Here is a 12,121-nt window from a genome sequence, read left to right on the forward strand (position 1 = left end):
GTTCAGTCACTGTCCTGGTTCTGAACACTTTGTTTGCGTCATGCCTCAGAATTGATTCCACAGTCTCCTGTTCTGTGGTCTATTTCCCTTTTCACTGAGCCACAGTCAGGTTCAGTCACTGTCCTGGTTCTGAACACTTTGTGTCATGTCTCAGATTTGATCTGATCATCTCATGTTCTGTGGTCCATTTTCCTTTCCACTGAGCCACATTCAGGTTCAGTTGCTGTCCTAGTTCTGAACTTCTTGTTTGCATTCACTGCCATTCTGTCAACAAGTGTTTCCAATGCTGTAATTCTGTCTGCCCTATGACCCAGCATCCCAGTGCTTGCATTTCCTACTGGTGATATTTCTGAAGTGCACCCTGCTTGGAACTACAGTCGGTCTGCTAAGTGCTTTCCTGACAGAATGTCACTTTTGGTTTATCTTATTTTTTACTCTGCACCTTCCCCCGGATTCTTAAGGAGGTACATGATGCCCTTGATGTCCGCTTACGAAGCAAAGGTCTTAAGGCCACTTCACAATTAACGAGATCGCTAACGACATCGTTGCTACGTCACAGTTTCTGTGACGAAACAACGACTTCACCAGCGATCTCGTTATGTTTGACACGTACCAATGATCCGCCCCCTGCTGTGAGATCGTTGGACGTTGCTGAATGTCCTGGGCCATTTTTGGCTCATTGGAGTCCTACTGGGCAGGATGGATCTGTATGTTTGACACCTACCAACGATCTCGTTAACGACCTAGATGAGAACTTAAAGTGTGACACGTAGGCGTGTAGTTGCGTCACCTTTTCCGTGCACCTTCTGCACCGATTGGTTGGCGCTGAGAACAATACTGTGTTCTGATTGGGTATCACTTCATGCTTTGTTCCTTTTTGAGCCTTGCTTTGAGGATAAAACAAAGGAGGGATGAATCCGGGTGCAGATGCAGCTTTGATCCGAAAAGCAAGCAAGCAACCAGGAACAAAGTACGAATGAGTCCGGGTGGAGTCGCAGGTTCTATCCTCAAAGCAAGGCTCAAAAAGGGACAAAAGATGAAGCGATACAAAGTTACCTTCTAGGCTGGCCGCCTAATCAGAACTTAGTATTGGCCACCAATTGGAGCAGAGGGGTGTGGAATAGGCGACTCATATGCACGCACGCCTACGTGGCTTACAGCGTCAAATACTACGCCCCTATTCGAGGTCGGAATCGTTACATAGCTGCTGTGTGACAGGGTCCCAATGACCAATGAGATCATTATACAGGTCGCTGCATCGTTACTAAAGTCATTGGGAAAATGACTGTGTGACATCTCACCAACGATTTAACAGCGATCCGGAAACTGTGACGTAGTAACAATCTCGTTAACGATCTTGTTATGTGTGACTGGACCTTAAGTGGTCATCTTAAACATCCAGTTAGGGTTGTTGCAGTCTGTAAAAGGGCCTTTAGGGACTGCGTAGAAGGGACTTTTGTCTGTACAGGAACCAGTCGGGTCAGGTGCAGTAGTTTCGAGTTGTTTGAGCTTAGTTCCCTTTATTTTCTATGTGTGCACTATTATGTGCATAACACTTAGTCAGTTCACTGAATAAAGTTGGAACTAACTGTTCAACACAAATTGAAAGAGCAGTATTTTCACAGTACACTAGAACCTTTTACTTTCCTTTTCTCTCTGTTTTCCTTTTTTTTTTTCATCTCTCCATCTACTTTATTGTCATTTCCATTTCTGCCTTTCTTTTCTCCCTTCTTCCTCTTTCTTTATTTTCCCCATCCTTTACTATCCCTTCCTTTCCCACTCATTCTTCCTTCCCTTTCTCTCTTTTCATTTTCATGTCACACTGTCTCTGTCTCTTTCTCTCTCACACTCTCTCCCTTCCTTTCGTCTTCCTTCCATCTCCTTTTTTATGTCATTTTTTTCTCTTTCATCATACTTTTTCCCTTTCTTCTCTCTCTCTTTATTTCACTTTCTTATTCCTTTTATCTTTTTCTACCTTTATTTCATTTTTTCTTACTCTACCTCTCACCAGCTCTTCCTTTCTTCTTCTTTATTCCTTTGACATCTTTTCCTCTCCATCTTCTTCCATTGCACACTCTCTCTCTACTTTCATTGCACACTTCCGTTCCCTTTTTTTTATTTTTTCTCTCACCCTTCCTTCTTTATTTCCTTCCAACTTCACTCCCTATATCCTATCATTTGACATCTTCCTCTCATTCTTCCTTTGTCCCTTAATTTCCATATATTTTCCCAATCTTTCTCTCCTTCCTTTATCCATATGTGCCATGTCATCACCTATCACAGGAGGACATATACACATTTTTGGAATTGCTGGAAACTTTAAAGATTGTAATGCTCAGTTATGAGTTTTCCTTCTCCCTTATTTCAATGGGATAGTTCATAATTGACCTTACAATACACCTAAAACATGACTGTTAATCTACATGTGCCCTAAACTTGACAGGATTGTGATGCCTCACATTTAAGCCCCTCTCAAGCTCTTCTGTGTGTTCAAAGCTTTAATTAAAAAAGACAATGCCTCCAGCTGAATAAAATTATGCATGTAAATCCTACTAAGAAGGAGACAAAATCGATGTCAGAAAGGTTAAATTGGGCTTAGTTTGAAATTTATGAACTGTTAAACCTTTCTACTCTGGGAGGCAACAGTGATTAACTTTTATATATGAGATGGATTAAAGACAATGGTGAAATAACTTCATTGATCCAACGATGTATTGTATTGGCCCTCAAAAGTCATAAGTCTGGGATGATTTCTAAAAATCAGAATACAGTAAGTCGCATGACAGGTTGACGGAACACCATTGTCTGCAGTCTTCTAATATACTCCGAGCAAATGAGTTACAAACATCTATTTCATTACTTTGGCTTGTCTATGGGTCTGTTTACATGGACCAACCGGCGTCACAATAAGACCACCAACTGGTAAACTCCAACCAATCATTTGATTATCCACACAGCAGACTAAAGTAAATGATGCGCACTAAAGGCCGCTTTACACGCTGCGATCTCGCTAGCGAGATCGCTAGCGTGCGTACCCACCCCCGTCGTTTGTGCGTCACGGGCATATCACTGCCCGTGGTGCACAACATCGTTCGGACCCGTCACACTACTTACCTGCCTAGCGACGTCGCTGTGACCGGCGAACCGCCTCCTTTCTAAGGGAGCGGTTCGTACAGCATCACAGCGACGTCACTAAGCAGACGCCCAATAGAAGCGGAGGGGCGGAGATGAGCGGGCCGCCCACCTCCTTCATTCCTCATTGCCGGCGGCCGCAGGTAAGGTGAGGTTCCTCGTTCCTGCGGTGTCACACATAGCGATGTGTGTTGCCACAGGAACGATGAACAACATCGTACCTGTAGCAGCAACGATATTTGGGAACTGGACAGCGTGTCAACTAGCAACGATAAGGTGAGTATTTTTGCTCATTAGCGGTCGCTCGTACGTGTCACACACAATGATGTCGATAAACGAGGCCGGATGTGCGTCACGAATTCCGTGACCCCAATGACATCACGTTAGCGATGTCGTTGCGTGTAAAGCGGCCTTTAGATCCCTTTTGCTCACAGCTTATTCAATCCTACTAGTCCATATGTTTTATGCTACTTTAAACATATTTGCTTGAGGAGTACATTTAAAGGGAATCTGTCAGCAGGTTGTTGCTATGTAATCTGAGGACAGCATGCTGTAGGGGTTAAAAAACAAAAATCAACTATGCATCTCTTATCAGGCTCTGTGCTGTTGCAGGTTTACTTAAACTAAAGGCTTTATCACCTATTGTTTATCATTGCTGGAATACAATGTAATACACAGGAAGTCCCACACACCCCCTCCTCTGATTGGTACCTCACTGTCAATGTTCAATGTCTATAGAGGGCCTGGTGTGGGTAGGATCAGCTTTCTCAGCTCTGCTGCTTTACTAAATCTAAAAGCTCTGATTGTGTCAGAACAGCTGCAGCCAGTAATCTAAGGGATATACAGTTAGGTCCAAAAATATTTGGACAGTGACACAATTTTCGCGAGTTGGGCTCTGCATGCCACCACATTGGATTTGAAATGAAACCTCTACAACAGAATTCAAGTGCAGATTGTAACGTTTAATTGGAAGGTTTGAACAAAAATATCTGATAGAAATTGTAGGAATTGTACACATTTCTTTACAAACACTCCACATTTTAGGAGGTCAAAAGTAATTGGACAAATAAACCGAACCCAAACAAAATATTTTTATTTTTAATATTTTGTTGCGAATCCTTTGGAGGCAATCACTGCCTTAAGTCTGGAACCCATGGACATCACCAAACGCTGGGTTTCCTCCTTCTTAATGCTTTGCCAGGCCTTTACAGCCGCAGCCTTCAGGTCTTGCTTGTTTGTGGGTCTTTCCATCTTAAGTCTGGATTTGAGCAAGTGAAATGCATGCTTAATTGGGTTAAGATCTGATATTTGACTTGGCCATTGCAGAATGTTCCACTTTTTTGCACTCATGAACTCCTGGGTAGCTTTGGCTGTATGCTTGGGGTCATTGTCCATCTGTACTATGAAGCGCCGTCCGATCAACTTTGCGGCATTTGGCTGAATCTGGGCTGAAAGCATATCCCGGTACACTTCAGAATTCATCCGGCTACTCTTGTCTGCTGTTATGTCATCAATAAACACAAGTGACCCAGTGCCATTGAAAGCCATGCATGCCCATGCCATCACGTTGCCTCCACCATGTTTTACAGAGGATGTGGTGTGCCTTGGATCATGTGCCGTTCCCTTTCTTCTCCAAACTTTTTTCTTCCCATCATTCTGGTACAGGTTGATCTTTGTCTCATCTGTCCATAGAATACTTTTCCAGAACTGAGCTGGCTTCATGAGGTGTTTTTCAGCAAATTTAACTCTGGCCTGTCTATTTTTGGAATTGATGAATGGTTTGCATCTACATGTGAACCCTTTGTATTTACTTTCATGGAGTCTTCTCTTTACTGTTGACTTAGAGACAGATACACCTACTTCACTGAGAGTGTTCTGGACTTCAGTTGATGTTGTGAACGGGTTCTTCTTCACCAAAGAAAGTATGCGGCGATCATCCACCACTGTTGTCATCCGTGGACGCCCAGGCCTTTTTGAGTTCCCAAGCTCACCAGTCAATTCCTTTTTTCTCAGAATGTACCCGACTGTTGATTTTGCTACTCCAAGCATGTCTGCTATCTCTCTGATGGATTTTTTTTCTTTTTTTTCAGCCTCGGGATGTTCTGCTTCACCTCAATTGAGAGTTCCTTAGACCGCATGTTGTCTGGTCACAGCAACAGCTTCCAAATGCAAAACCACACATCTGTAATCAACCCCAGACCTTTTAACTACTTCATTGATTACAGGTTAACAAGGGAGACGCCTTCAGAGTTAATTGCAGCCCTTAGAGTCCCTTGTCCAATTACTTTTGGTCCCATGAAAAAGAGGAGGCTATGCATTACAGAGCTATGATTCCTAAACCCTTTCTCAGATTTGGATGTCAAAACTCTCATATTGCAGCTGGGAGTGTGCACTTTCAGCCCATATTATATATATAATTGTATTTCTGAACATGTTTTTGTAAACAGCTAAAATAACAAAACTTGTGTCACTGTCCAAATATTTCTGGACCTAACTGTATTGCTGGATTCAGAGTCTTTTTGCATACATTATGTTGCTCTCAGATGAGGTAGCAAAAACCTGCTTAAAGATTCCCTTTAAGTGACGGAATATTAATAGAATATGCTCTAAACACGTTGATTAGTGTAGGTCAAATTACTGGGACAGCCCTCTACAATCAGGGGGTTTCAACACTATGAAAAGAGCAGCTATCCAACTATTTTTCAGCACTAATCCTGACCCTCTGCAGAAAATATATACCAAGTTGAATGAATACTATTCCCATAGGCGTCCTTACTTAGGCACACATTTGGCCAACATGGATCCTGATCCTTCAAGTGCAACTGTACTTAATCACTTTACAATATATTTTTTTCAAGGCAGGCAAAAGATGGTGTATGTCACTGTATCGGCATACAGTGAAAAAACGCAAGTATTTTACATAACCCCAAATGTGATTGGACTATAACCTCTTTCTTTACAGGGATTAGGGAGCATTTCAGTTGCAAAACCAAGCATCTTAATATGCCAACTTAAAGGGAACCAAGCAGAAGGATTTTCATATATAAAGTAAAGCCATTGCTATACTAGCGCTGGGATGCTCAATTAAGCATACCTTTTGTTCTGAGATTGGAGATTTTATTTCAGAAATATGTGCAAGTAAAGTTTCAGCAATGCATTGCTATTTGATTGACAGATGCAACAAGAAGGGAATATGTGGGTTGGGTTTTGCTATCACCACCCCTGTCTGCCTGGCCTTCCTCCCCCTTTTGCTGTCATAGACGTCAATTCCGGTGCAGGCAGACAGACAGGGGTGGGTGTAGAGAGGAAGACCCAACCCATATATTACAGCCCCTTTTGCATCTGTCAAATAGCAATGCATTGCTGTAACTTTACTTGCACATATTTCTGAAACAACACATTCAATCTCTGAACAAAAGCTAAGCTTACATTCAGCATCCTAGGGCCAGTATAGCACTGGCTTTACTTTATATATGAAAATCCTGATGGTTAGTTCTCTTTAAATGGTTATTCCAAAGTCACAAGTTATCCACTATCCATAAAATAGGGTATTACTTGTTTATTGCTGGTGGTCCTACTTCTGAGAACCCCAACAATCCTGAAATCAGGACTTTGAAGCTCAAGAGTGGGGTTCTGCGGCCCCATCTTGAATGGAGCAAGGTGCACATCCCTGAACTTTGCTCCATTCATTGTCTATGAAAATAGTGAACAAAGGCAAGTTCTGTAGTTACCTTTCTTTGACAGCCATATAAACAATAAAGGAGGCCTAGCTAAAGTGTAAAGGCCGCTTTACACTCTGTGACATTGCTAGCATCGGCTAGCGATGTCGCGTGCGATAGCACCCACCCCTGTCGGTGGCACGATACGTGATGATCTCTGCCGTAGCAAACATTATCGCTACGGCAGCTTCACACGCACATAGCAGTGTCCCTGAACCGCCGCCCAATAGAAAAAGAGGGGAGGAGATGAGCGGCCGGAACATGCCGCCCACCTCCTTCCTTCCTCCTTTTCCGGTGGACGCAGGTAAGGAGATGTTTGTCGTTCCAGAGGCGTCACACATAGCGATGTGTGCTGCCGCAGGAACGACAAACAACATCGTTACTGCAGCAGCAACGATAATTGGGAAGAGGGGGCATGTCACCGATGAGCGATTTTGAACGTTTTTGTGACGATTCAAAATCGCTCATAGGTGTCACATGCAACGACATCGCTAAAGCGGCCGGATGTGCGTCATAAAATCCATGACCCCAACGAGATCGCTTTAGCGATGTCGCAGCGTGTAAAGCCACCTTAAGTCAAAGTGGGAAAAAGCTCATGAGTCCAATTTTATGTGCTGTCTCCACTCACCCAGACTGCAGTTTGCACTGAGCAGTGTGAGGTTTCCGCAGCAGAGTGGAGGGACACTGAGAAGCTGTCAGTCAGGCTATGAAGGTGGAGGTTGAGTTTTAACTTTCAAATAGGATTATACAGCCTTTCTGGTTTACGGATTTTTAAAGTAAATACATCATCAGATCTATTTAATACTGTATGCCGTCTGCATTGTGATCTCTGGTGATAAATCCGCTTCAATCCTGGCTTGATTAGATTGTCATGAATAATACCGTTTTAAGAAGGTATCCTCAATATGATCCCACTATATACCAATCCAATTGTTATTATATGACTTTGCATTATTTCTATATTTTGTACACAATTCAACTCTTTAAAGAACAAAAAAAGGAAAAAAAAGCAAAATAGAAAAAGCTACATTGCCATAGACATGAAATGTAACGTAATGTGGGCAGAAAGCATGATGGAGCAGAAATTTCCACGATATCAGGTTTGATGTAGTTAAAAGCTTGGCAGCAGCTGTGTCCCTGGAAATCATTGTAAAATGTTGGCAATTATACAGCACCTGTGTACCCGCGATCATACATACATATCCCACGCTACATCACCAGCATTCTGCTACATTTGCTTTAATGATCGGGAAGACTTTGAAGCGCTGCTTTGTACCAGAATTTAAAATGAAGCTCAACCTCTGAAGCCAATTTACAGACTATATTAAGCAAATACATTTATAGTGATTTTCTACAGAACATTAATACTAGAAACTCTTTACATGTTGGCCATAGGAATATTTCAATAATAATTTGTATTTTATACAGAATTGCAAGTCTGTATTGGTCATGTCCTCAGGAGCCGATCACTTGAATATAGGTTTAAAGAATAGCCATCATTTTCATTTATATTTCATAAATCAATATTAGTCTTGAAAAAAATTAATTAACTTTGCAATATATCTTATAAGAGAAATTAGCGTTTTTCTCCTTCTACACTAATCTTTCACACTCAGTTCATGGATAAAAGCTATATTCTGAGTAGTATGATTGTCTTAAGAGAGCTTTACACGCAGCGATATCGCTAGCCAAGTCGCTGGTGAAAGCACCCGCCCCCGTTGGTTGTGCGTCATAGGCAAATCGCTGCCCATGGCGCAAACATCGTTAGGACCCATCACACGGGACTTACCTGCCTAGCGACATCGCTGTTGCCGGCGAACCGCCTCCTTTCTAAGGGGGAGGTTCGTTCGGCATCACAGTGGTGTCACTAAGCGGCCTCCCAATAGAAGCGGAGGGGCGGAGATGAGCGGCCATAACATCCCACCCACCTCCTTCCTTCCTCATTGTAGGCGGCTGCAGGTAAGCTGTAGTTCCACGTTCCAGGGGTGTCACACGTAGCGATGTGTGCTGCCGCAGGAACGACAAACAACCTGCGTCCTCAACAACCAACGATTTTTTGAAAATGAATGACGTGTCAATGAGGGGTGATTTGGTGAGTATTTTCCATCGTTAACGGACGCTCATTGGTGTCACACGCAACGACGTCGCTAACAATGCTGGATGTGCGTCACGGAATCCGTAACCCCGGCGATATATCGTTAGATATGTTGTAGCGTGTAACGGGGCCTTTACTCTCTTCTCTTATTACTGAGATAGGAGATGACTGTTGGTGCTTTAAAAATAATTCTATGGAGAGAGGAGGGGCTACATGCAGACACACATTCTCCTGCAAGTTTCATAAAACTTTATGAGCACCAACTGTTCTTTCGTATCTTAGAAGTGGGAAAATATGTATTTGCTGAAAGACTCTTTCACATGTCCATGCATTTAATGCACGGGTGTGACGGTCCGTGGGGCAGGTCAGTATGTGTGTCCGTGTGTGTGTTTGTCCTGTGCTGTTTGTGTGCTATCCGTGTGAAATCTGGATAGCACATGGACAGCATGAACTTGTTACTTAACTGTCTCCTGTGCTGCTGTTACTTCCGGGTCTGCAGTCAGTGCAGTGAATATGCATGAGCATAATGAGCGGGACCTAGAAGCAACAGCAGAGGCAGAGACAGCAGAGCCGGAGACAGGTAAGTATAAAAATATATATATATATTTTTTTTTTTTAAGAGACATGTATTTTCTTCTGTAAGTGCCACACTGATGTCCATGGATTACATCAGTATGGGGTCCATGTGACATCCATGCTGCCAGCAGAAAATGAAAATGTTGCTGTGTGGAACACACGAACACACGTGTGCTCCAAATGGACACATGGTCCATGTGAAAACACGGAAGTGTGCACAAACCCATTGACTTTAACGGGGCTACATGTGTCTGTGTCTCCAGTATGTGTGAAAACAGACATTACACGTTGCAGAAACACAGACACGTGAAAGAGGCCAAAGGCAGATTTTAGTCATGAATTTAAAGGAATCTGTCAGCATATTTTTGCTACCTCATCTGAGAGCAGCATAATGTAGGCAACGAGACCCAGAATCCAACAATGTATCACTTAGATCTGGCTGCAGCCATTCTGACATAACCCCAATTTTCAGTTGTAGCATCTAGCAGAGTTGGGGGAGAGCTGCCCACACCAATCCCAGGCTCTTTATAGAGATTGTATATTGACATTGAGGTGTCAATCAGAGGGCCAATCATGCAATCAGTTTTGTTATTTTGTATTTCCTACTGCTTAAACAAACAGCAAATAAACAACAGATCAGATCTTGACAAAACAGGCATCCCTGAATTGTATGTGTTAACCCTTGCAGCACGCTGTCTTCAGTTTACATAACAAAAACCTGCTGACAGATTCCCTTTAAGAATTTGATGAATTTGAAGAATAAATGATCAGTGCAGACAGAGAAAGAAGTAGATTTCTCTAAGAAGATATATTCCAACGTTTCTTATTTCATGTGTACTGTTGATTTATGAAAATAAATACAATAAAATGATGATTACTTTTTAAATCAGAACTGTCTACAAAATATGCTATTCTAGAACTGGGTTTTTTTCTCCTATTAGGCAAAAAGACAAAAAAAAATTAAAAATTGTGCTATTTTGCTAATTGGAGCTATCAAAGAGTACAGCAGACTCATAATTATAAGTCTGAATATCCATGAGTATTCATGTGTTACTCTGATGGATTGTCATATACAACAGCCTGTCAATCATTAGCAAGAGATGTGGGGAGATTATGTCTCTTATTGTATTCCCCTGATTGCACCTATTAACTAGACAGCAATAGTTTTTGTGCCACTTGCTTAATAGGACACATCAGATCTTCAATTTTACATATTGCCCTTACTAGAGCAGTATACACTGTGTGCAGAATTATTAGGCAAATGAGTATTTTAATTGCTTGATATTTTTTGTACATATTGTCCTACTCCAAGCTGTATAGGTTTGAGAGCCAACTACCAATTAAGTAAATCAGGTGATGTGCATCTCTGTAATGAGGAGGGGTGTGGTGTAATGACATCAACACCCTTTATAATGTGTGCTTAATTATTAGACAACTTCCTTTCCTTTGGTAAAATGGGTCAGAAGAGAGATTTGACGGGCTCTGAAAAGTCCAAAATTGTGACGTGTCTTGCAGAGGGATGCAACAGTCTTGAAATTGTCAAACTTTTGAAGCGTGATCACCGAACAATCAATTGTTTCATGGCAAATAGCCAACAGAGTCGCAAGAAGCGTGTTGGCCAAAAAAGGCGCAAAATAACTGCCCATGAATTGAGGAAAATCAAACGTGAAGCTGCCAAGATGCCATTTACCACCAGTTTGGCCATATTTCAGAGCTGCAACGTTACTGGAGTATCAAAAAGCACAAGGTGTGCCATAGTCAGGGACATGGCCAAGGTAAGGAAGGCTGAAAAACGACCACCTTTGAACAAGAAAAAAAAGATAAAACGTCAAGACTGGGCCAAGAAATATCTTAAGACTGATTTTTCAAAGGTTTTATGGACTGATGAAATGAGAGTGACTCTTGATGGGCCAGATGAATGGGCCAGAGGCTGGATCACTAAAGGGCAGAGAGCTCCACTCCGACTCAGAAGCCAGCAAGGTGGAGGTGAGGTACTGGTATGGGCTGGTATCATCAAAGATGAACTTGTGGGACCTTTTCGGGTTTGAGAATGAAGTGAAGCTCAACTCTCAGACCTACTGCCAGTTTCTGGAAGACAACTTCTTCAAGCAGTGGTACAGGTAGAAGTTAGTATCGTTCAAGAAAAACATGATTTTCATGCAGGACAATGCTCCATCACATGCATCCAACTACTCCACAGCATGGCTGGCCAGTAAAGGTCGAAAAGACGAAAAAATAATGACAGGGTCCCCTTGTTCACCTGATGTGAACCCCATAGAGAATCTGTGGTCCCTCATAAAATGTGAGCTCTACAGGGAGGGAATACAGTACACCTCTTGGAACAGTGTCTGGGAGGCTGCGGTGGCTGCTGCATGCAATGTTGATCGTAAACAGATCAAGCAACTGACAGAATCTATGGCTTGTAGGCTGTTGAGTGTCATCATAAAGAAAGGTGGCTATATTGGTCACACATTTTTTGGGGTTTTGTTTTTGCATGTCAGAAATGTTTATTTCTAAATTTTGTGCAGTTATATTGGTTTACCTTGTGAAACTAAACAAATGAGATGGGAATATATTTGGTTTTTATTAAGTTGCCTAA

General features: G+C 42.2%; 1 protein-coding gene across 3 annotated transcripts in view; it reads right to left on the reverse strand.

The window, feature by feature from the left end:
* KCND3 (potassium voltage-gated channel subfamily D member 3) overlaps nucleotides 1-12,121 on the reverse strand; it is a 668,199-nt gene that overhangs the window by 144,723 nt on the left and 511,355 nt on the right. The gene's annotated exons all lie outside the window — the stretch shown is intronic.

The sequence above is a fragment of the Anomaloglossus baeobatrachus genome, chromosome 2, assembly GCF_048569485.1.
Source record: "Anomaloglossus baeobatrachus isolate aAnoBae1 chromosome 2, aAnoBae1.hap1, whole genome shotgun sequence".
NCBI lineage: Eukaryota > Metazoa > Chordata > Amphibia > Anura > Aromobatidae > Anomaloglossus > Anomaloglossus baeobatrachus.